At 49.8% G+C, this 24,356-nt stretch overlaps 12 non-coding genes across 12 annotated transcripts; all 12 read right to left on the reverse strand.

Annotated features, from left to right (window-relative positions):
• Positions 1–887: 887 nt before the first annotated feature.
• trnad-guc (transfer RNA aspartic acid (anticodon GUC)) lies at positions 888–959 on the reverse strand. Its single transcript has one exon. It is a non-coding gene; the product is annotated as a tRNA-Asp (tRNA).
• A 1,925-nt stretch (positions 960–2,884) lies between these two features.
• Positions 2,885–2,956, reverse strand: trnad-guc (transfer RNA aspartic acid (anticodon GUC)). The gene has a single exon. It is a non-coding gene; the product is annotated as a tRNA-Asp (tRNA).
• A 1,925-nt stretch (positions 2,957–4,881) lies between these two features.
• trnad-guc (transfer RNA aspartic acid (anticodon GUC)) lies at positions 4,882–4,953 on the reverse strand. The gene has a single exon. It is a non-coding gene; the product is annotated as a tRNA-Asp (tRNA).
• A 1,925-nt stretch (positions 4,954–6,878) lies between these two features.
• trnad-guc (transfer RNA aspartic acid (anticodon GUC)) lies at positions 6,879–6,950 on the reverse strand. Its single transcript has one exon. It is a non-coding gene; the product is annotated as a tRNA-Asp (tRNA).
• A 1,924-nt stretch (positions 6,951–8,874) lies between these two features.
• trnad-guc (transfer RNA aspartic acid (anticodon GUC)) lies at positions 8,875–8,946 on the reverse strand. The gene has a single exon. It is a non-coding gene; the product is annotated as a tRNA-Asp (tRNA).
• A 1,925-nt stretch (positions 8,947–10,871) lies between these two features.
• trnad-guc (transfer RNA aspartic acid (anticodon GUC)) lies at positions 10,872–10,943 on the reverse strand. The gene has a single exon. It is a non-coding gene; the product is annotated as a tRNA-Asp (tRNA).
• Positions 10,944–12,868: 1,925 nt separating this feature from the next.
• Positions 12,869–12,940, reverse strand: trnad-guc (transfer RNA aspartic acid (anticodon GUC)). The gene has a single exon. It is a non-coding gene; the product is annotated as a tRNA-Asp (tRNA).
• A 1,925-nt stretch (positions 12,941–14,865) lies between these two features.
• On the reverse strand, positions 14,866–14,937 carry trnad-guc (transfer RNA aspartic acid (anticodon GUC)). Its single transcript has one exon. It is a non-coding gene; the product is annotated as a tRNA-Asp (tRNA).
• Positions 14,938–16,861: 1,924 nt separating this feature from the next.
• On the reverse strand, positions 16,862–16,933 carry trnad-guc (transfer RNA aspartic acid (anticodon GUC)). The gene has a single exon. It is a non-coding gene; the product is annotated as a tRNA-Asp (tRNA).
• A 1,925-nt stretch (positions 16,934–18,858) lies between these two features.
• On the reverse strand, positions 18,859–18,930 carry trnad-guc (transfer RNA aspartic acid (anticodon GUC)). Its single transcript has one exon. It is a non-coding gene; the product is annotated as a tRNA-Asp (tRNA).
• Positions 18,931–20,855: 1,925 nt separating this feature from the next.
• On the reverse strand, positions 20,856–20,927 carry trnad-guc (transfer RNA aspartic acid (anticodon GUC)). Its single transcript has one exon. It is a non-coding gene; the product is annotated as a tRNA-Asp (tRNA).
• A 1,917-nt stretch (positions 20,928–22,844) lies between these two features.
• On the reverse strand, positions 22,845–22,916 carry trnad-guc (transfer RNA aspartic acid (anticodon GUC)). Its single transcript has one exon. It is a non-coding gene; the product is annotated as a tRNA-Asp (tRNA).
• Between the last annotated feature and the right edge of the window lie 1,440 nt (positions 22,917–24,356).

Raw genomic sequence — 24,356 nt, forward strand, 5'->3', positions numbered from 1 at the left:
TGGGAACTGGTGAACTTTGAAGGGCTTATGCTCGAAACGTCGAATTCCCTATTCCTGAGATGCTGCCTGGCCTGCTGTGCTTTGACCAGCAACACATTTTCAGCTGGGATCCCTCAGTGCCGAGCATGGATCTGCATGGGTTTCTCTTCAGAAGGGTCGGTGTGGACCTGTCCGTCTGAATGGCCTGCTTCCACACTGTGGTGATTCTATGGTGCCAACAGTGTAGGTTGAGTTCCTGCACGTGCTTTCTCAAGCTTGCCTCTGTGTTGACCTTCATGTTAACCCAGCCACTGGGCTTTGTCCTTCTATCGAGAAGAGCAGACAATGCCACTCAGATGACTTGGACTTTCCACTGTGGGTGTAGTACAGCCTGCCAGCAGCAGGGGACGGTGTTGCGTCACCTTAATCGCAGGATCAGGTCCAAACTCTGAGGGGGAGTGACCCCTTTTTGATTGGAGGGAGGGAGGAAGCGGGGAAACCTGACATTCATTTGTCGCTACCGGTTGCTTAAAGGTTTTCATTTGCACTCCGTTTGCGTGGGAGTTATATGCCCACCGACGGGACGAAGTAACAACAAAATCAGAATGGGAAACAGAAATTGCTGGAGAAAGTCAGCATCTGGAGTGGGGGAAGAAAGCAGTCAACGTTTGTGGTCCAGTGACGCTTCTCCAGAACGGCAGTTTTGATTGGTGGTCAAAAAGCAGGAAGTCTCAAATGGATGAAAGGACAAGTTTGCCAGGGAGAGCAGAATCGAGACTACGGCATGTTTGGTTTGTTGGCAAGAGCAGGCCGCTCGGACATGTGAATGCACGCCTTTGGAGCAAACGGGACTTGAATTGGGCACTCCTGCATTGAGATATGGTGCGTGCCTCTCAAAATGCCGCCGACTCCCCGGCGGGGAATTGAACCCCGGTCTCCCGCGTGACAGGCGGGGATACTAACCACTATACTACCGAGGATTGCACGGCTTTGCGCTCTGCGACATGGGTATTAGATAGAATGTGCTTATGTGTAATCTTGATTTGTTGTCAATTTGAGTTTTTCTTTAGATCATCTTCTACCTCTGTGGAGATGATTAAGATATCAGTTATTGTTGTTTTCATGTTTTATTCTGTGAATATCTATCTTTCAAGTAATCCGCCGCTGCTGTAAAACAGCCTTTTCGTTGTGCCCTACCATCTGTGTTAAACTTGGTCCGCTGCTGATCCACGCGCTCTCCCGTTACCTGCTTCTGACAAACTGATTCATACGCTGGCCTGGAATACAGCACAAATCCAGCAGCCTGGCTTCAATTCCCGCTGCCAAATGGACTCAACATGAAAGATTGCCCTTTTCAAGCTCGTCCCCTCAGCTTCAACTCCCACCCATCAATCGCTCCCTCATCAGAGAGCAGTGCTCCTGGAGGACGGTGGTGACTTTACTGCACGCTGCATCAGCTCCACTGTAAACGTCGAAACACTTTGCCAACAATTTCTTGATGTTTATAAAATCGTGAGGACGAACAGTTAATCGCAGGTTTACTTCCAACTCACGTCAGTCTCTGAGCCATGCGTTCAACATGGAAACATAGAAAAGAAGTGCAGGAGTAGGCCATTCAGCCCTTCAAGTCAGGCAGCATCCGAGGAGCAGGAAAATCAGGATGCTGCCTGACTTGCTTTGTTTTTCCAGCACCACTCCAATCGAGACTCTGATTTCCAGCAACTGCACTCCTCACTCGTTCCATTCAGCCCTTCGAGACATCACCACCATTCAAGATCATCATGACTGAACATGCCATTTCAGTGACCACTCCAGCTTCCTCTCCGTACCCCTGGATCACTTTAGCTGCAAGTTCCACGTCCGGCTCGCTATTGAACGTATCTCCCAAACCGTCTTAACCGCATCTTCCTGTGGGAGACAAGTCCACAGGCTCACCACTCTCTGAGAGAAAAATTCTTCCAGAATCGCTTGCCCTTCATTCTGAGACTGTGACCCCTGGTTCTGGACGTCCCCAACATTGGGAACTGGTGAACTTTGAAGGGCTTATGCTCGAAACGTCGAATTCCCTATTCCTGAGATGCTGCCTGGCCTGCTGTGCTTTGACCAGCAACACATTTTCAGCTGGGATCCCTCAGTGCCGAGCATGGATCTGCATGGGTTTCTCTTCAGAAGGGTCGGTGTGGACCTGTCCGTCTGAATGGCCTGCTTCCACACTGTGGTGATTCTATGGTGCCAACAGTGTAGGTTGAGTTCCTGCACGTGCTTTCTCAAGCTTGCCTCTGTGTTGACCTTCATGTTAACCCAGCCACTGGGCTTTGTCCTTCTATCGAGAAGAGCAGACAATGCCACTCAGATGACTTGGACTTTCCACTGTGGGTGTAGTACAGCCTGCCAGCAGCAGGGGACGGTGTTGCGTCACCTTAATCGCAGGATCAGGTCCAAACTCTGAGGGGGAGTGACCCCTTTTTGATTGGAGGGAGGGAGGAAGCGGGGAAACCTGACATTCATTTGTCGCTACCGGTTGCTTAAAGGTTTTCATTTGCACTCCGTTTGCGTGGGAGTTATATGCCCACCGACGGGACGAAGTAACAACAAAATCAGAATGGGAAACAGAAATTGCTGGAGAAAGTCAGCATCTGGAGTGGGGGAAGAAAGCAGTCAACGTTTGTGGTCCAGTGACGCTTCTCCAGAACGGCAGTTTTGATTGGTGGTCAAAAAGCAGGAAGTCTCAAATGGATGAAAGGACAAGTTTGCCAGGGAGAGCAGAATCGAGACTACGACATGTTTGGTTTGTTGGCAAGAGCAGGCCGCTCGGACATGTGAATGCACGCCTTTGGAGCAAACGGGACTTGAATTGGGCACTCCTGCATTGAGATATGGTGCGTGCCTCTCAAAATGCCGCCGACTCCCCGGCGGGGAATTGAACCCCGGTCTCCCGCGTGACAGGCGGGGATACTAACCACTATACTACCGAGGATTGCACGGCTTTGCGCTCTGCGACATGGGTATTAGATAGAATGTGCTTATGTGTAATCTTGATTTGTTGTCAATTTGAGTTTTTCTTTAGATCATCTTCTACCTCTGTGGAGATGATTAAGATATCAGTTATTGTTGTTTTCATGTTTTATTCTGTGAATATCTATCTTTCAAGTAATCCGCCGCTGCTGTAAAACAGCCTTTTCGTTGTGCCCTACCATCTGTGTTAAACTTGGTCCGCTGCTGATCCACGCGCTCTCCCGTTACCTGCTTCTGACAAACTGATTCATACGCTGGCCTGGAATACAGCACAAATCCAGCAGCCTGGCTTCAATTCCCGCTGCCAAATGGACTCAACATGAAAGATTGCCCTTTTCAAGCTCGTCCCCTCAGCTTCAACTCCCACCCATCAATCGCTCCCTCATCAGAGAGCAGTGCTCCTGGAGGACGGTGGTGACTTTACTGCACGCTGCATCAGCTCCACTGTAAACGTCGAAACACTTTGCCAACAATTTCTTGATGTTTATAAAATCGTGAGGACGAACAGTTAATCGCAGGTTTACTTCCAACTCACGTCAGTCTCTGAGCCATGCGTTCAACATGGAAACATAGAAAAGAAGTGCAGGAGTAGGCCATTCAGCCCTTCAAGTCAGGCAGCATCCGAGGAGCAGGAAAATCAGGATGCTGCCTGACTTGCTTTGTTTTTCCAGCACCACTCCAATCGAGACTCTGATTTCCAGCAACTGCACTCCTCACTCGTTCCATTCAGCCCTTCGAGACATCACCACCATTCAAGATCATCATGACTGAACATGCCATTTCAGTGACCACTCCAGCTTCCTCTCCGTACCCCTGGATCACTTTAGCTGCAAGTTCCACGTCCGGCTCGCTATTGAACGTATCTCCCAAACCGTCTTAACCGCATCTTCCTGTGGGAGACAAGTCCACAGGCTCACCACTCTCTGAGAGAAAAATTCTTCCAGAATCGCTTGCCCTTCATTCTGAGACTGTGACCCCTGGTTCTGGACGTCCCCAACATTGGGAACTGGTGAACTTTGAAGGGCTTATGCTCGAAACGTCGAATTCCCTATTCCTGAGATGCTGCCTGGCCTGCTGTGCTTTGACCAGCAACACATTTTCAGCTGGGATCCCTCAGTGCCGAGCATGGATCTGCATGGGTTTCTCTTCAGAAGGGTCGGTGTGGACCTGTCCGTCTGAATGGCCTGCTTCCACACTGTGGTGATTCTATGGTGCCAACAGTGTAGGTTGAGTTCCTGCACGTGCTTTCTCAAGCTTGCCTCTGTGTTGACCTTCATGTTAACCCAGCCACTGGGCTTTGTCCTTCTATCGAGAAGAGCAGACAATGCCACTCAGATGACTTGGACTTTCCACTGTGGGTGTAGTACAGCCTGCCAGCAGCAGGGGACGGTGTTGCGTCACCTTAATCGCAGGATCAGGTCCAAACTCTGAGGGGGAGTGACCCCTTTTTGATTGGAGGGAGGGAGGAAGCGGGGAAACCTGACATTCATTTGTCGCTACCGGTTGCTTAAAGGTTTTCATTTGCACTCCGTTTGCGTGGGAGTTATATGCCCACCGACGGGACGAAGTAACAACAAAATCAGAATGGGAAACAGAAATTGCTGGAGAAAGTCAGCATCTGGAGTGGGGGAAGAAAGCAGTCAACGTTTGTGGTCCAGTGACGCTTCTCCAGAACGGCAGTTTTGATTGGTGGTCAAAAAGCAGGAAGTCTCAAATGGATGAAAGGACAAGTTTGCCAGGGAGAGCAGAATCGAGACTACGGCATGTTTGGTTTGTTGGCAAGAGCAGGCCGCTCGGACATGTGAATGCACGCCTTTGGAGCAAACGGGACTTGAATTGGGCACTCCTGCATTGAGATATGGTGCGTGCCTCTCAAAATGCCGCCGACTCCCCGGCGGGGAATTGAACCCCGGTCTCCCGCGTGACAGGCGGGGATACTAACCACTATACTACCGAGGATTGCACGGCTTTGCGCTCTGCGACATGGGTATTAGATAGAATGTGCTTATGTGTAATCTTGATTTGTTGTCAATTTGAGTTTTTCTTTAGATCATCTTCTACCTCTGTGGAGATGATTAAGATATCAGTTATTGTTGTTTTCATGTTTTATTCTGTGAATATCTATCTTTCAAGTAATCCGCCGCTGCTGTAAAACAGCCTTTTCGTTGTGCCCTACCATCTGTGTTAAACTTGGTCCGCTGCTGATCCACGCGCTCTCCCGTTACCTGCTTCTGACAAACTGATTCATACGCTGGCCTGGAATACAGCACAAATCCAGCAGCCTGGCTTCAATTCCCGCTGCCAAATGGACTCAACATGAAAGATTGCCCTTTTCAAGCTCGTCCCCTCAGCTTCAACTCCCACCCATCAATCGCTCCCTCATCAGAGAGCAGTGCTCCTGGAGGACGGTGGTGACTTTACTGCACGCTGCATCAGCTCCACTGTAAACGTCGAAACACTTTGCCAACAATTTCTTGATGTTTATAAAATCGTGAGGACGAACAGTTAATCGCAGGTTTACTTCCAACTCACGTCAGTCTCTGAGCCATGCGTTCAACATGGAAACATAGAAAAGAAGTGCAGGAGTAGGCCATTCAGCCCTTCAAGTCAGGCAGCATCCGAGGAGCAGGAAAATCAGGATGCTGCCTGACTTGCTTTGTTTTTCCAGCACCACTCCAATCGAGACTCTGATTTCCAGCAACTGCACTCCTCACTCGTTCCATTCAGCCCTTCGAGACATCACCACCATTCAAGATCATCATGACTGAACATGCCATTTCAGTGACCACTCCAGCTTCCTCTCCGTACCCCTGGATCACTTTAGCTGCAAGTTCCACGTCCGGCTCGCTATTGAACGTATCTCCCAAACCGTCTTAACCGCATCTTCCTGTGGGAGACAAGTCCACAGGCTCACCACTCTCTGAGAGAAAAATTCTTCCAGAATCGCTTGCCCTTCATTCTGAGACTGTGACCCCTGGTTCTGGACGTCCCCAACATTGGGAACTGGTGAACTTTGAAGGGCTTATGCTCGAAACGTCGAATTCCCTATTCCTGAGATGCTGCCTGGCCTGCTGTGCTTTGACCAGCAACACATTTTCAGCTGGGATCCCTCAGTGCCGAGCATGGATCTGCATGGGTTTCTCTTCAGAAGGGTCGGTGTGGACCTGTCCGTCTGAATGGCCTGCTTCCACACTGTGGTGATTCTATGGTGCCAACAGTGTAGGTGGAGTTCCTGCACGTGCTTTCTCAAGCTTGCCTCTGTGTTGACCTTCATGTTAACCCAGCCACTGGGCTTTGTCCTTCTATCGAGAAGAGCAGACAATGCCACTCAGATGACTTGGACTTTCCACTGTGGGTGTAGTACAGCCTGCCAGCAGCAGGGGACGGTGTTGCGTCACCTTAATCGCAGGATCAGGTCCAAACTCTGAGGGGGAGTGACCCCTTTTTGATTGGAGGGAGGGAGGAAGCGGGGAAACCTGACATTCATTTGTCGCTACCGGTTGCTTAAAGGTTTTCATTTGCACTCCGTTTGCGTGGGAGTTATATGCCCACCGACGGGACGAAGTAACAACAAAATCAGAATGGGAAACAGAAATTGCTGGAGAAAGTCAGCATCTGGAGTGGGGGAAGAAAGCAGTCAACGTTTGTGGTCCAGTGACGCTTCTCCAGAACGGCAGTTTTGATTGGTGGTCAAAAAGCAGGAAGTCTCAAATGGATGAAAGGACAAGTTTGCCAGGGAGAGCAGAATCGAGACTACGACATGTTTGGTTTGTTGGCAAGAGCAGGCCGCTCGGACATGTGAATGCACGCCTTTGGAGCAAACGGGACTTGAATTGGGCACTCCTGCATTGAGATATGGTGCGTGCCTCTCAAAATGCCGCCGACTCCCCGGCGGGGAATTGAACCCCGGTCTCCCGCGTGACAGGCGGGGATACTAACCACTATACTACCGAGGATTGCACGGCTTTGCGCTCTGCGACATGGGTATTAGATAGAATGTGCTTATGTGTAATCTTGATTTGTTGTCAATTTGAGTTTTTCTTTAGATCATCTTCTACCTCTGTGGAGATGATTAAGATATCAGTTATTGTTGTTTTCATGTTTTATTCTGTGAATATCTATCTTTCAAGTAATCCGCCGCTGCTGTAAAACAGCCTTTTCGTTGTGCCCTACCATCTGTGTTAAACTTGGTCCGCTGCTGATCCACGCGCTCTCCCGTTACCTGCTTCTGACAAACTGATTCATACGCTGGCCTGGAATACAGCACAAATCCAGCAGCCTGGCTTCAATTCCCGCTGCCAAATGGACTCAACATGAAAGATTGCCCTTTTCAAGCTCGTCCCCTCAGCTTCAACTCCCACCCATCAATCGCTCCCTCATCAGAGAGCAGTGCTCCTGGAGGACGGTGGTGACTTTACTGCACGCTGCATCAGCTCCACTGTAAACGTCGAAACACTTTGCCAACAATTTCTTGATGTTTATAAAATCGTGAGGACGAACAGTTAATCGCAGGTTTACTTCCAACTCACGTCAGTCTCTGAGCCATGCGTTCAACATGGAAACATAGAAAAGAAGTGCAGGAGTAGGCCATTCAGCCCTTCAAGTCAGGCAGCATCCGAGGAGCAGGAAAATCAGGATGCTGCCTGACTTGCTTTGTTTTTCCAGCACCACTCCAATCGAGACTCTGATTTCCAGCAACTGCACTCCTCACTCGTTCCATTCAGCCCTTCGAGACATCACCACCATTCAAGATCATCATGACTGAACATGCCATTTCAGTGACCACTCCAGCTTCCTCTCCGTACCCCTGGATCACTTTAGCTGCAAGTTCCACGTCCGGCTCGCTATTGAACGTATCTCCCAAACCGTCTTAACCGCATCTTCCTGTGGGAGACAAGTCCACAGGCTCACCACTCTCTGAGAGAAAAATTCTTCCAGAATCGCTTGCCCTTCATTCTGAGACTGTGACCCCTGGTTCTGGACGTCCCCAACATTGGGAACTGGTGAACTTTGAAGGGCTTATGCTCGAAACGTCGAATTCCCTATTCCTGAGATGCTGCCTGGCCTGCTGTGCTTTGACCAGCAACACATTTTCAGCTGGGATCCCTCAGTGCCGAGCATGGATCTGCATGGGTTTCTCTTCAGAAGGGTCGGTGTGGACCTGTCCGTCTGAATGGCCTGCTTCCACACTGTGGTGATTCTATGGTGCCAACAGTGTAGGTTGAGTTCCTGCACGTGCTTTCTCAAGCTTGCCTCTGTGTTGACCTTCATGTTAACCCAGCCACTGGGCTTTGTCCTTCTATCGAGAAGAGCAGACAATGCCACTCAGATGACTTGGACTTTCCACTGTGGGTGTAGTACAGCCTGCCAGCAGCAGGGGACGGTGTTGCGTCACCTTAATCGCAGGATCAGGTCCAAACTCTGAGGGGGAGTGACCCCTTTTTGATTGGAGGGAGGGAGGAAGCGGGGAAACCTGACATTCATTTGTCGCTACCGGTTGCTTAAAGGTTTTCATTTGCACTCCGTTTGCGTGGGAGTTATATGCCCACCGACGGGACGAAGTAACAACAAAATCAGAATGGGAAACAGAAATTGCTGGAGAAAGTCAGCATCTGGAGTGGGGGAAGAAAGCAGTCAACGTTTGTGGTCCAGTGACGCTTCTCCAGAACGGCAGTTTTGATTGGTGGTCAAAAAGCAGGAAGTCTCAAATGGATGAAAGGACAAGTTTGCCAGGGAGAGCAGAATCGAGACTACGCATGTTTGGTTTGTTGGCAAGAGCAGGCCGCTCGGACATGTGAATGCACGCCTTTGGAGCAAACGGGACTTGAATTGGGCACTCCTGCATTGAGATATGGTGCGTGCCTCTCAAAATGCCGCCGACTCCCCGGCGGGGAATTGAACCCCGGTCTCCCGCGTGACAGGCGGGGATACTAACCACTATACTACCGAGGATTGCACGGCTTTGCGCTCTGCGACATGGGTATTAGATAGAATGTGCTTATGTGTAATCTTGATTTGTTGTCAATTTGAGTTTTTCTTTAGATCATCTTCTACCTCTGTGGAGATGATTAAGATATCAGTTATTGTTGTTTTCATGTTTTATTCTGTGAATATCTATCTTTCAAGTAATCCGCCGCTGCTGTAAAACAGCCTTTTCGTTGTGCCCTACCATCTGTGTTAAACTTGGTCCGCTGCTGATCCACGCGCTCTCCCGTTACCTGCTTCTGACAAACTGATTCATACGCTGGCCTGGAATACAGCACAAATCCAGCAGCCTGGCTTCAATTCCCGCTGCCAAATGGACTCAACATGAAAGATTGCCCTTTTCAAGCTCGTCCCCTCAGCTTCAACTCCCACCCATCAATCGCTCCCTCATCAGAGAGCAGTGCTCCTGGAGGACGGTGGTGACTTTACTGCACGCTGCATCAGCTCCACTGTAAACGTCGAAACACTTTGCCAACAATTTCTTGATGTTTATAAAATCGTGAGGACGAACAGTTAATCGCAGGTTTACTTCCAACTCACGTCAGTCTCTGAGCCATGCGTTCAACATGGAAACATAGAAAAGAAGTGCAGGAGTAGGCCATTCAGCCCTTCAAGTCAGGCAGCATCCGAGGAGCAGGAAAATCAGGATGCTGCCTGACTTGCTTTGTTTTTCCAGCACCACTCCAATCGAGACTCTGATTTCCAGCAACTGCACTCCTCACTCGTTCCATTCAGCCCTTCGAGACATCACCACCATTCAAGATCATCATGACTGAACATGCCATTTCAGTGACCACTCCAGCTTCCTCTCCGTACCCCTGGATCACTTTAGCTGCAAGTTCCACGTCCGGCTCGCTATTGAACGTATCTCCCAAACCGTCTTAACCGCATCTTCCTGTGGGAGACAAGTCCACAGGCTCACCACTCTCTGAGAGAAAAATTCTTCCAGAATCGCTTGCCCTTCATTCTGAGACTGTGACCCCTGGTTCTGGACGTCCCCAACATTGGGAACTGGTGAACTTTGAAGGGCTTATGCTCGAAACGTCGAATTCCCTATTCCTGAGATGCTGCCTGGCCTGCTGTGCTTTGACCAGCAACACATTTTCAGCTGGGATCCCTCAGTGCCGAGCATGGATCTGCATGGGTTTCTCTTCAGAAGGGTCGGTGTGGACCTGTCCGTCTGAATGGCCTGCTTCCACACTGTGGTGATTCTATGGTGCCAACAGTGTAGGTTGAGTTCCTGCACGTGCTTTCTCAAGCTTGCCTCTGTGTTGACCTTCATGTTAACCCAGCCACTGGGCTTTGTCCTTCTATCGAGAAGAGCAGACAATGCCACTCAGATGACTTGGACTTTCCACTGTGGGTGTAGTACAGCCTGCCAGCAGCAGGGGACGGTGTTGCGTCACCTTAATCGCAGGATCAGGTCCAAACTCTGAGGGGGAGTGACCCCTTTTTGATTGGAGGGAGGGAGGAAGCGGGGAAACCTGACATTCATTTGTCGCTACCGGTTGCTTAAAGGTTTTCATTTGCACTCCGTTTGCGTGGGAGTTATATGCCCACCGACGGGACGAAGTAACAACAAAATCAGAATGGGAAACAGAAATTGCTGGAGAAAGTCAGCATCTGGAGTGGGGGAAGAAAGCAGTCAACGTTTGTGGTCCAGTGACGCTTCTCCAGAACGGCAGTTTTGATTGGTGGTCAAAAAGCAGGAAGTCTCAAATGGATGAAAGGACAAGTTTGCCAGGGAGAGCAGAATCGAGACTACGGCATGTTTGGTTTGTTGGCAAGAGCAGGCCGCTCGGACATGTGAATGCACGCCTTTGGAGCAAACGGGACTTGAATTGGGCACTCCTGCATTGAGATATGGTGCGTGCCTCTCAAAATGCCGCCGACTCCCCGGCGGGGAATTGAACCCCGGTCTCCCGCGTGACAGGCGGGGATACTAACCACTATACTACCGAGGATTGCACGGCTTTGCGCTCTGCGACATGGGTATTAGATAGAATGTGCTTATGTGTAATCTTGATTTGTTGTCAATTTGAGTTTTTCTTTAGATCATCTTCTACCTCTGTGGAGATGATTAAGATATCAGTTATTGTTGTTTTCATGTTTTATTCTGTGAATATCTATCTTTCAAGTAATCCGCCGCTGCTGTAAAACAGCCTTTTCGTTGTGCCCTACCATCTGTGTTAAACTTGGTCCGCTGCTGATCCACGCGCTCTCCCGTTACCTGCTTCTGACAAACTGATTCATACGCTGGCCTGGAATACAGCACAAATCCAGCAGCCTGGCTTCAATTCCCGCTGCCAAATGGACTCAACATGAAAGATTGCCCTTTTCAAGCTCGTCCCCTCAGCTTCAACTCCCACCCATCAATCGCTCCCTCATCAGAGAGCAGTGCTCCTGGAGGACGGTGGTGACTTTACTGCACGCTGCATCAGCTCCACTGTAAACGTCGAAACACTTTGCCAACAATTTCTTGATGTTTATAAAATCGTGAGGACGAACAGTTAATCGCAGGTTTACTTCCAACTCACGTCAGTCTCTGAGCCATGCGTTCAACATGGAAACATAGAAAAGAAGTGCAGGAGTAGGCCATTCAGCCCTTCAAGTCAGGCAGCATCCGAGGAGCAGGAAAATCAGGATGCTGCCTGACTTGCTTTGTTTTTCCAGCACCACTCCAATCGAGACTCTGATTTCCAGCAACTGCACTCCTCACTCGTTCCATTCAGCCCTTCGAGACATCACCACCATTCAAGATCATCATGACTGAACATGCCATTTCAGTGACCACTCCAGCTTCCTCTCCGTACCCCTGGATCACTTTAGCTGCAAGTTCCACGTCCGGCTCGCTATTGAACGTATCTCCCAAACCGTCTTAACCGCATCTTCCTGTGGGAGACAAGTCCACAGGCTCACCACTCTCTGAGAGAAAAATTCTTCCAGAATCGCTTGCCCTTCATTCTGAGACTGTGACCCCTGGTTCTGGACGTCCCCAACATTGGGAACTGGTGAACTTTGAAGGGCTTATGCTCGAAACGTCGAATTCCCTATTCCTGAGATGCTGCCTGGCCTGCTGTGCTTTGACCAGCAACACATTTTCAGCTGGGATCCCTCAGTGCCGAGCATGGATCTGCATGGGTTTCTCTTCAGAAGGGTCGGTGTGGACCTGTCCGTCTGAATGGCCTGCTTCCACACTGTGGTGATTCTATGGTGCCAACAGTGTAGGTTGAGTTCCTGCACGTGCTTTCTCAAGCTTGCCTCTGTGTTGACCTTCATGTTAACCCAGCCACTGGGCTTTGTCCTTCTATCGAGAAGAGCAGACAATGCCACTCAGATGACTTGGACTTTCCACTGTGGGTGTAGTACAGCCTGCCAGCAGCAGGGGACGGTGTTGCGTCACCTTAATCGCAGGATCAGGTCCAAACTCTGAGGGGGAGTGACCCCTTTTTGATTGGAGGGAGGGAGGAAGCGGGGAAACCTGACATTCATTTGTCGCTACCGGTTGCTTAAAGGTTTTCATTTGCACTCCGTTTGCGTGGGAGTTATATGCCCACCGACGGGACGAAGTAACAACAAAATCAGAATGGGAAACAGAAATTGCTGGAGAAAGTCAGCATCTGGAGTGGGGGAAGAAAGCAGTCAACGTTTGTGGTCCAGTGACGCTTCTCCAGAACGGCAGTTTTGATTGGTGGTCAAAAAGCAGGAAGTCTCAAATGGATGAAAGGACAAGTTTGCCAGGGAGAGCAGAATCGAGACTACGGCATGTTTGGTTTGTTGGCAAGAGCAGGCCGCTCGGACATGTGAATGCACGCCTTTGGAGCAAACGGGACTTGAATTGGGCACTCCTGCATTGAGATATGGTGCGTGCCTCTCAAAATGCCGCCGACTCCCCGGCGGGGAATTGAACCCCGGTCTCCCGCGTGACAGGCGGGGATACTAACCACTATACTACCGAGGATTGCACGGCTTTGCGCTCTGCGACATGGGTATTAGATAGAATGTGCTTATGTGTAATCTTGATTTGTTGTCAATTTGAGTTTTTCTTTAGATCATCTTCTACCTCTGTGGAGATGATTAAGATATCAGTTATTGTTGTTTTCATGTTTTATTCTGTGAATATCTATCTTTCAAGTAATCCGCCGCTGCTGTAAAACAGCCTTTTCGTTGTGCCCTACCATCTGTGTTAAACTTGGTCCGCTGCTGATCCACGCGCTCTCCCGTTACCTGCTTCTGACAAACTGATTCATACGCTGGCCTGGAATACAGCACAAATCCAGCAGCCTGGCTTCAATTCCCGCTGCCAAATGGACTCAACATGAAAGATTGCCCTTTTCAAGCTCGTCCCCTCAGCTTCAACTCCCACCCATCAATCGCTCCCTCATCAGAGAGCAGTGCTCCTGGAGGACGGTGGTGACTTTACTGCACGCTGCATCAGCTCCACTGTAAACGTCGAAACACTTTGCCAACAATTTCTTGATGTTTATAAAATCGTGAGGACGAACAGTTAATCGCAGGTTTACTTCCAACTCACGTCAGTCTCTGAGCCATGCGTTCAACATGGAAACATAGAAAAGAAGTGCAGGAGTAGGCCATTCAGCCCTTCAAGTCAGGCAGCATCCGAGGAGCAGGAAAATCAGGATGCTGCCTGACTTGCTTTGTTTTTCCAGCACCACTCCAATCGAGACTCTGATTTCCAGCAACTGCACTCCTCACTCGTTCCATTCAGCCCTTCGAGACATCACCACCATTCAAGATCATCATGACTGAACATGCCATTTCAGTGACCACTCCAGCTTCCTCTCCGTACCCCTGGATCACTTTAGCTGCAAGTTCCACGTCCGGCTCGCTATTGAACGTATCTCCCAAACCGTCTTAACCGCATCTTCCTGTGGGAGACAAGTCCACAGGCTCACCACTCTCTGAGAGAAAAATTCTTCCAGAATCGCTTGCCCTTCATTCTGAGACTGTGACCCCTGGTTCTGGACGTCCCCAACATTGGGAACTGGTGAACTTTGAAGGGCTTATGCTCGAAACGTCGAATTCCCTATTCCTGAGATGCTGCCTGGCCTGCTGTGCTTTGACCAGCAACACATTTTCAGCTGGGATCCCTCAGTGCCGAGCATGGATCTGCATGGGTTTCTCTTCAGAAGGGTCGGTGTGGACCTGTCCGTCTGAATGGCCTGCTTCCACACTGTGGTGATTCTATGGTGCCAACAGTGTAGGTGGAGTTCCTGCACGTGCTTTCTCAAGCTTGCCTCTGTGTTGACCTTCATGTTAACCCAGCCACTGGGCTTTGTCCTTCTATCGAGAAGAGCAGACAATGCCACTCAGATGACTTGGACTTTCCACTGTGGGTGTAGTACAGCCTGCCAGCAGCAGGGGACGGTGTTGCGTCACCTTAATCGCAGGATCAGGTCCAAACTCTGAGGGGGAGTGACCCCTTTTTGATTGGAGGGAGGGAGGAAGCGGGGAAACCTGACATTCATTTGTCGCTACCGGTTGCTTAAAGGTTTTCATTTGCACTCCGTTTGCGTGGGAGTTATATGCCCACCGACGGGACGAAGTAACAACAAAATCAGAATGGGAAACAGAAATTGCTGGAGAAAGTCAGCATCTGGAGTGGGGGAAGAAAGCAGTCAACGTTTGTGGTCCAGTGACGCTTCTCCAGAACGGCAGTTTTGATTGGTGGTCAAAAAGCAGGAAGTCTCAAATGGATGAAAGGACAAGTTTGCCAGGGAGAGCAGAATCGAGACTACGGCATGTTTGGTTTGTTGGCAAGAGCAGGCCGCTCGGACATGTGAATGCACGCCTTTGGAGCAAACGGGACTTGAATTGGGCACTCCTGCATTGAGATATGGTGCGTGCCTCTCAAAATGCCGCCGACTCCCCGGCGGGGAATTGAACCCCGGTCTCCCGCGTGACAGGCGGGGATACTAACCACTATACTACCGAGGATTGCACGGCTTTGCGCTCTGCGACATGGGTATTAGATAGAATGTGCTTATGTGTAATCTTGATTTGTTGTCAATTTGAGTTTTTCTTTAGATCATCTTCTACCTCTGTGGAGATGATTAAGATATCAGTTATTGTTGTTTTCATGTTTTATTCTGTGAATATCTATCTTTCAAGTAATCCGCCGCTGCTGTAAAACAGCCTTTTCGTTGTGCCCTACCATCTGTGTTAAACTTGGTCCGCTGCTGATCCACGCGCTCTCCGTTACCTGCTTCTGACAAACTGATTCATACGCTGGCCTGGAATACAGCACAAATCCAGCAGCCTGGCTTCAATTCCCGCTGCCAAATGGACTCAACATGAAAGATTGCCCTTTTCAAGCTCGTCCCCTCAGCTTCAACTCCCACCCATCAATCGCTCCCTCATCAGAGAGCAGTGCTCCTGGAGGACGGTGGTGACTTTACTGCACGCTGCATCAGCTCCACTGTAAACGTCGAAACACTTTGCCAACAATTTCTTGATGTTTATAAAATCGTGAGGACGAACAGTTAATCGCAGGTTTACTTCCAACTCACGTCAGTCTCTGAGCCATGCGTTCAACATGGAAACATAGAAAAGAAGTGCAGGAGTAGGCCATTCAGCCCTTCAAGTCAGGCAGCATCCGAGGAGCAGGAAAATCAGGATGCTGCCTGACTTGCTTTGTTTTTCCAGCACCACTCCAATCGAGACTCTGATTTCCAGCAACTGCACTCCTCACTCGTTCCATTCAGCCCTTCGAGACATCACCACCATTCAAGATCATCATGACTGAACATGCCATTTCAGTGACCACTCCAGCTTCCTCTCCGTACCCCTGGATCACTTTAGCTGCAAGTTCCACGTCCGGCTCGCTATTGAACGTATCTCCCAAACCGTCTTAACCGCATCTTCCTGTGGGAGACAAGTCCACAGGCTCACCACTCTCTGAGAGAAAAATTCTTCCAGAATCGCTTGCCCTTCATTCTGAGACTGTGACCCCTGGTTCTGGACGTCCCCAACATTGGGAACTGGTGAACTTTGAAGGGCTTATGCTCGAAACGTCGAATTCCCTATTCCTGAGATGCTGCCTGGCCTGCTGTGCTTTGACCAGCAACACATTTTCAGCTGGGATCCCTCAGTGCCGAGCATGGATCTGCATGGGTTTCTCTTCAGAAGGGTCGGTGTGGACCTGTCCGTCTGAATGGCCTGCTTCCACACTGTGGTGATTCTATGGTGCCAACAGTGTAGGTTGAGTTCCTGCACGTGCTTTCTCAAGCTTGCCTCTGTGTTGACCTTCATGTTAACCCAGCCACTGGGCTTTGTCCTTCTATCGAGAAGAGCAGACAATGCCACTCAGATGACTTGGACTTTCCACTGTGGGTGTAGTACAGCCTGCCAGCAGCAGGGGACGGTGTTGCGTCACCTTAATCGCAGGATCAGGTCCAAACTCTGAGGGGGAGTGACCCCTTTTTGATTGGAGGGAGGGAGGAAGCGGGGAAACCTGACATTCATTTGTCGCTACCGGTTGCTTAAAGGTTTTCATTTGCACTCCGTTTGCGTGGGAGTTATATGCCCACCGACGGGACGAAGTAACAACAAAATCAGAATGGGAAACAGAAATTGCTGGAGAAAGTCAGCATCTGGAGTGGGGGAAGAAAGCAGTCAACGTTTGTGGTCCAGTGACGCTTCTCCAGAACGGCAGTTTTGATTGGTGGTCAAAAAGCAGGAAGTCTCAAATGGATGAAAGGACAAGTTTGCCAGGGAGAGCAGAATCGAGACTACGGCATGTTTGGTTTGTTGGCAAGAGCAGGCCGCTCGGACATGTGAATGCACGCCTTTGGAGCAAACGGGACTTGAATTGGGCACTCCTGCATTGAGATATGGTGCGTGCCTCTCAAAATGCCGCCGACTCCCCGGCGGGGAATTGAACCCCGGTCTCCCGCGTGACAGGCGGGGATACTAACCACTATACTACCGAGGATTGCACGGCTTTGCGCTCTGCGACATGGGTATTAGATAGAATGTGCTTATGTGTAATCTTGATTTGTTGTCAATTTGAGTTTTTCTTTAGATCATCTTCTACCTCTGTGGAGATGATTAAGATATCAGTTATTGTTGTTTTCATGTTTTATTCTGTGAATATCTATCTTTCAAGTAATCCGCCGCTGCTGTAAAACAGCCTTTTCGTTGTGCCCTACCATCTGTGTTAAACTTGGTCCGCTGCTGATCCACGCGCTCTCCCGTTACCTGCTTCTGACAAACTGATTCATACGCTGGCCTGGAATACAGCACAAATCCAGCAGCCTGGCTTCAATTCCCGCTGCCAAATGGACTCAACATGAAAGATTGCCCTTTTCAAGCTCGTCCCCTCAGCTTCAACTCCCACCCATCAATCGCTCCCTCATCAGAGAGCAGTGCTCCTGGAGGACGGTGGTGACTTTACTGCACGCTGCATCAGCTCCACTGTAAACGTCGAAACACTTTGCCAACAATTTCTTGATGTTTATAAAATCGTGAGGACGAACAGTTAATCGCAGGTTTACTTCCAACTCACGTCAGTCTCTGAGCCATGCGTTCAACATGGAAACATAGAAAAGAAGTGCAGGAGTAGGCCATTCAGCCCTTCAAGTCAGGCAGCATCCGAGGAGCAGGAAAATCAGGATGCTGCCTGACTTGCTTTGTTTTTCCAGCACCACTCCAATCGAGACTCTGATTTCCAGCAACTGCACTCCTCACTCGTTCCATTCAGCCCTTCGAGACATCACCACCATTCAAGATCATCATGACTGAACATGCCATTTCAGTGACCACTCCAGCTTCCTCTCCGTACCCCTGGATCACTTTAGCTGCAAGTTCCACGTCCGGCTCGCTATTGAACGTATCTCCCAAACCGTCTTAACCGCATCTTCCTGTGGGAGACAAGTCCACAGGCTCACCACTCTCTGAGAGAAAAATTCTTCCAGAATCGCTTGCCCTTCATTCTGAGACTGTGACCCCTGGTTCTGGACGTCCCCAACATTGGGAACTGGTGAACTTTGAAGGGCTTATGCTCGAAACGTCGAATTCCCTATTCCTGAGATGCTGCCTGGCCTGCTGTGCTTTGACCAGCAACACATTTTCAGCTGGGATCCCTCAGTGCCGAGCATGGATCTGCATGGGTTTCTCTTCAGAAGGGTCGGTGTGGACCTGTCCGTCTGAATGGCCTGCTTCCACACTGTGGTGATTCTATGGTGCCAACAGTGTAGGTTGAGTTCCTGCACGTGCTTTCTCAAGCTTGCCTCTGTGTTGACCTTCATGTTAACCCAGCCACTGGGCTTTGTCCTTCTATCGAGAAGAGCAGACAATGCCACTCAGATGACTTGGACTTTCCACTGTGGGTGTAGTACAGCCTGCCAGCAGCAGGGGACGGTGTTGCGTCACCTTAATCGCAGGATCAGGTCCAAACTCTGAGGGGGAGTGACCCCTTTTTGATTGGAGGGAGGGAGGAAGCGGGGAAACCTGACATTCATTTGTCGCTACCGGTTGCTTAAAGGTTTTCATTTGCACTCCGTTTGCGTGGGAGTTATATGCCCACCGACGGGACGAAGTAACAACAAAATCAGAATGGGAAACAGAAATTGCTGGAGAAAGTCAGCATCTGGAGTGGGGGAAGAAAGCAGTCAACGTTTGTGGTCCAGTGACGCTTCTCCAGAACGGCAGTTTTGATTGGTGGTCAAAAAGCAGGAAGTCTCAAATGGATGAAAGGACAAGTTTGCCAGGGAGAGCAGAATCGAGACTACGGCATGTTTGGTTTGTTGGCAAGAGCAGGCCGCTCGGACATGTGAATGCACGCCTTTGGAGCAAACGGGACTTGAATTGGGCACTCCTGCATTGAGATATGGTGCGTGCCTCTCAAAATGCCGCCGACTCCCCGGCGGGGAATTGAACCCCGGTCTCCCGCGTGACAGGCGGGGATACTAACCACTATACTACCGAGGATTGCACGGCTTTGCGCTCTGCGACATGGGTATTAGATAGAATGTGCTTATGTGTAATCTTGATTTGTTGTCAATTTGAGTTTTTCTTTAGATCATCTTCTACCTCTGTGGAGATGATTAAGATATCAGTTATTGTTGTTTTCATGTTTTATTCTGTGAATATCTATCTTTCAAGTAATCCGCCGCTGCTGTAAAACAGCCTTTTCGTTGTGCCCTACCATCTGTGTTAAACTTGGTCCGCTGCTGATCCACGCGCTCTCCCGTTACCTGCTTCTGACAAACTGATTCATACGCTGGCCTGGAATACAGCACAAATCCAGCAGCCTGGCTTCAATTCCCGCTGCCAAATGGACTCAACATGAAAGATTGCCCTTTTCAAGCTCGTCCCCTCAGCTTCAACTCCCACCCATCAATCGCTCCCTCATCAGAGAGCAGTGCTCCTGGAGGACGGTGGTGACTTTACTGCACGCTGCATCAGCTCCACTGTAAACGTCGAAACACTTTGCCAACAATTTCTTGATGTTTATAAAATCATGAGGACGAACAGTTAATCGCAGGTTTACTTCCAACTCACGTCAGTCTCTGAGCCATGCGTTCAACATGGAAACATAGAAAAGAAGTGCAGGAGTAGGCCATTCAGCCCTTCAAGTCAGGCAGCATCCGAGGAGCAGGAAAATCAGGATGCTGCCTGACTTGCTTTGTTTTTCCAGCACCACTCCAATCGAGACTCTGATTTCCAGCAACTGCACTCCTCACTCGTTCCATTCAGCCCTTCGAGACATCACCACCATTCAAGATCATCATGACTGAACATGCCATTTCAGTGACCACTCCAGCTTCCTCTCCGTACCCCTGGATCACTTTAGCTGCAAGTTCCACGTCCGGCTCGCTATTGAACGTATCTCCCAAACCGTCTTAACCGCATCTTCCTGTGGGAGACAAGTCCACAGGCTCACCACTCTCTGAGAGAAAAATTCTTCCAGAATCGCTTGCCCTTCATTCTGAGACTGTGACCCCTGGTTCTGGACGTCCCCAACATTGGGAACTGGTGAACTTTGAAGGGCTTATGCTCGAAACGTCGAATTCCCTATTCCTGAGATGCTGCCTGGCCTGCTGTGCTTTGACCAGCAACACATTTTCAGCTGGGATCCCTCAGTGCCGAGCATGGATCTGCATGGGTTTCTCTTCAGAAGGGTCGGTGTGGACCTGTCCGTCTGAATGGCCTGCTTCCACACTGTGGTGATTCTATGGTGCCAACAGTGTAGGTGGAGTTCCTGCACGTGCTTTCTCAAGCTTGCCTCTGTGTTGACCTTCATGTTAACCCAGCCACTGGGCTTTGTCCTTCTATCGAGAAGAGCAGACAATGCCACTCAGATGACTTGGACTTTCCACTGTGGGTGTAGTACAGCCTGCCAGCAGCAGGGGACGGTGTTGCGTCACCTTAATCGCAGGATCAGGTCCAAACTCTGAGGGGGAGTGACCCCTTTTTGATTGGAGGGAGGGAGGAAGCGGGGAAACCTGACATTCATTTGTCGCTACCGGTTGCTTAAAGGTTTTCATTTGCACTCCGTTTGCGTGGGAGTTATATGCCCACCGACGGGACGAAGTAACAACAAAATCAGAATGGGAAACAGAAATTGCTGGAGAAAGTCAGCATCTGGAGTGGGGGAAGAAAGCAGTCAACGTTTGTGGTCCAGTGACGCTTCTCCAGAACGGCAGTTTTGATTGGTGGTCAAAAAGCAGGAAGTCTCAAATGGATGAAAGGACAAGTTTGCCAGGGAGAGCAGAATCGAGACTACGGCATGTTTGGTTTGTTGGCAAGAGCAGGCCGCTCGGACATGTGAATGCACGCCTTTGGAGCAAACGGGACTTGAATTGGGCACTCCTGCATTGAGATATGGTGCGTGCCTCTCAAAATGCCGCCGACTCCCCGGCGGGGAATTGAACCCCGGTCTCCCGCGTGACAGGCGGGGATACTAACCACTATACTACCGAGGATTGCACGGCTTTGCGCTCTGCGACATGGGTATTAGATAGAATGTGCTTATGTGTAATCTTGATTTGTTGTCAATTTGAGTTTTTCTTTAGATCATCTTCTACCTCTGTGGAGATGATTAAGATATCAGTTATTGTTGTTTTCATGTTTTATTCTGTGAATATCTATCTTTCAAGTAATCCGCCGCTGCTGTAAAACAGCCTTTTCGTTGTGCCCTACCATCTGTGTTAAACTTGGTCCGCTGCTGATCCACGCGCTCTCCCGTTACCTGCTTCTGACAAACTGATTCATACGCTGGCCTGGAATACAGCACAAATCCAGCAGCCTGGCTTCAATTCCCGCTGCCAAATGGACTCAACATGAAAGATTGCCCTTTTCAAGCTCGTCCCCTCAGCTTCAACTCCCACCCATCAATCGCTCCCTCATCAGAGAGCAGTGCTCCTGGAGGACGGTGGTGACTTTACTGCACGCTGCATCAGCTCCACTGTAAACGTCGAAACACTTTGCCAACAATTTCTTGATGTTTATAAAATCGTGAGGACGAACAGTTAATCGCAGGTTTACTTCCAACTCACGTCAGTCTCTGAGCCATGCGTTCAACATGGAAACATAGAAAAGAAGTGCAGGAGTAGGCCATTCAGCCCTTCAAGTCAGGCAGCATCCGAGGAGCAGGAAAATCAGGATGCTGCCTGACTTGCTTTGTTTTTCCAGCACCACTCCAATCGAGACTCTGATTTCCAGCAACTGCACTCCTCACTCGTTCCATTCAGCCCTTCGAGACATCACCACCATTCAAGATCATCATGACTGAACATGCCATTTCAGTGACCACTCCAGTCCTCTCCGTACCCCTGGATCACTTTAGCTGCAAGTTCCACGTCCGGCTCGCTATTGAACGTATCTCCAAACCGTCTTAACCGCATCTTCCTGTGGGAGACAAGTCCACAGGCTCACCACTCTCTGAGAGAAAAATTCTTCCAGAATCGCTTGCCCTTCATTCTGAGACTGTGACCCCTGGTTCTGGACGTCCCCAACATTGGGAACTGGTGAACTTTGAAGGGCTTATGCTCGAAACGTCGAATTCCCTATTCCTGAGATGCTGCCTGGCCTGCTGTGCTTTGACCAGCAACACATTTTCAGCTGGGATCCCTCAGTGCCGAGCATGGATCTGCATGGGTTTCTCTTCAGAAGGGTCGGTGTGGACCTGTCCGTCTGAATGGCCTGCTTCCACACTGTGGTGATTCTATGGTGCCAACAGTGTAGGTGGAGTTCCTGCACGTGCTTTCTCAAGCTTGCCTCTGTGTTGACCTTTGTTAACCCAGCACTGGGCTTTGTCCTTCTATCGAGAAGAGCAGACAATGCCACTCAGATGACTTGGACTTTCCACTGTGGGTGTAGTATACAGCCTGCCAGCAGCAGGGGACGGTGTTGCGTCACCTTAATCGCAGGATCAGGTCCAACTCTGAGGGGGAGTGACCCCTTTTTGATTGGAGGGGGGAGGAAGCGGGGAAACCTGACATTCATTTGTCGCTACGGTTGCTTAAGGTTTTCATTTGCACTCCGTTTGCGTGGGAGTTATATGCCCACCGACGGGACGAAGTAACAACAAAATCAGAATGGGAAACAGAAATTGCTGGAGAAAGTCAGCATCTGGAGTGGGGGAAGAAAGCAGTCAACGTTTGTGGTCCAGTGACGCTTCTCCAGAACGGCAGTTTTGATTGGTGGTCAAAAAGCAGGAAGTCTCAAATGGATGAAAGGACAAGTTTGCCAGGGAGAGCAGAATCGAGACTACGGCATGTTTGGTTTGTTGGCAAGAGCAGGCCGCTCGGACATGTGAATGCACGCCTTTGGAGCAAACGGGACTTGAATTGGGCACTCCTGCATTGAGATATGGTGCGTGCCTCTCAAAATGCCGCCGACTCCCCGGCGGGGAATTGAACCCCGGTCTCCCGCGTGACAGGCGGGGATACTAACCACTATACTACCGAGGATTGCACGGCTTTGCGCTCTGCGACATGGGTATTAGATAGAATGTGCTTATGTGTAATCTTGATTTGTTGTCAATTTGAGTTTTTCTTTAGATCATCTTCTACCTCTGTGGAGATGATTAAGATATCAGTTATTGTTGTTTTCATGTTTTATTCTGTCAATATCTATCTTTCAAGTAATCCGCCGCTGCTGTAAAACAGCCTTTTCGTTGTGCCCTACCATCTGTGTTAAACTTGGTCCGCTGCTGATCCACGCGCTCTCCCGTTACCTGCTTCTGACAAACTGATTCATATACGCTGGCCTGGAATACAGCACAAATCCAGCAGCCTGGCTTCAATTCCCGCTGCCAAATGGACTCAACATGAAAGATTGCCCTTTTCAAGCTCGTCCCCTCAGCTTCAACTCCCACCCATCAATCGCTCCCTCATCAGAGAGCAGTGCTCCTGGAGGACGGTGGTGACTTTACTGCACGCTGCATCAGCTCCACTGTAAACGTCGAAACACTTTGCCAACAATTTCTTGATGTTTATAAAATCGTGAGGACGAACAGTTAATCGCAGGTTTACTTCCAACTCACGTCAGTCTCTGAGCCATGCGTTCAACATGGGAAACATAGAAAAGAAGTGCAGGAGTAGGCCATTCAGCCCTTCAAGTCAGGCAGCATCCGAGGAGCAGGAAAATCAGGATGCTGCCTGACTTGCTTTTGTTTTTCCAGCACCACTCCAATCGAGACTCTGATTTCCAGCAACTGCACTCCTCACTCGTTCCATTCAGCCCTTCGAGACATCACCACCATTCAAGATCATCATGACTGAACATGCCATTTCAGTGACCACTCCAGCTTCCTCTCCGTACCCCTGGATCACTTTAGCTGCAAGTTCACGTCCGGCTCGCTATTGAACGTATCTCCCAAACCGTCTTAACCGCATCTTCCTGTGGGAGACAAGTCCACAGGCTCACCACTCTCTGAGAGAAAAATTCTTCCAGAATCGCTTGCCCTTCATTCTGAGACTGTGAACCCTGGTTCTGGACGTCCCCACATTGGGAACTGGTGAACTTTGAAGGGCTTATGCTCGAAACGTCGAATTCCCTATTCCTGAGATGCTGCCTGGCCTGCTGTGCTTTGACCAGCAACACATTTTCAGCTGGGATCCCTCAGTGCCGAGCATGGATCTGCATGGGTTTCTCTTCAGAAGGGTCGGTGTGGACCTGTCCGTCTGAATGGCCTGCTTCCACACTGTGGTGATTCTATGGTGCCAACAGTGTAGGTTGAGTTCCTGCACGTGCTTTCTCAAGCTTGCCTCTGTGTTGACCTTCATGTTAACCCAGCCACTGGGCTTTGTCCTTCTATCGAGAAGAGCAGACAATGCCACTCAGATGACTTGGACTTTCCACTGTGGGGTGTAGTACAGCCTGCCAGCAGCAGGGGACGGTGTTGCGTC

The sequence above is a fragment of the Hemiscyllium ocellatum genome, unplaced genomic scaffold (genome assembly GCF_020745735.1).
Source record: "Hemiscyllium ocellatum isolate sHemOce1 unplaced genomic scaffold, sHemOce1.pat.X.cur. scaffold_2031_pat_ctg1, whole genome shotgun sequence".
Classification (NCBI taxonomy): Eukaryota; Metazoa; Chordata; class Chondrichthyes; order Orectolobiformes; family Hemiscylliidae; genus Hemiscyllium; species Hemiscyllium ocellatum.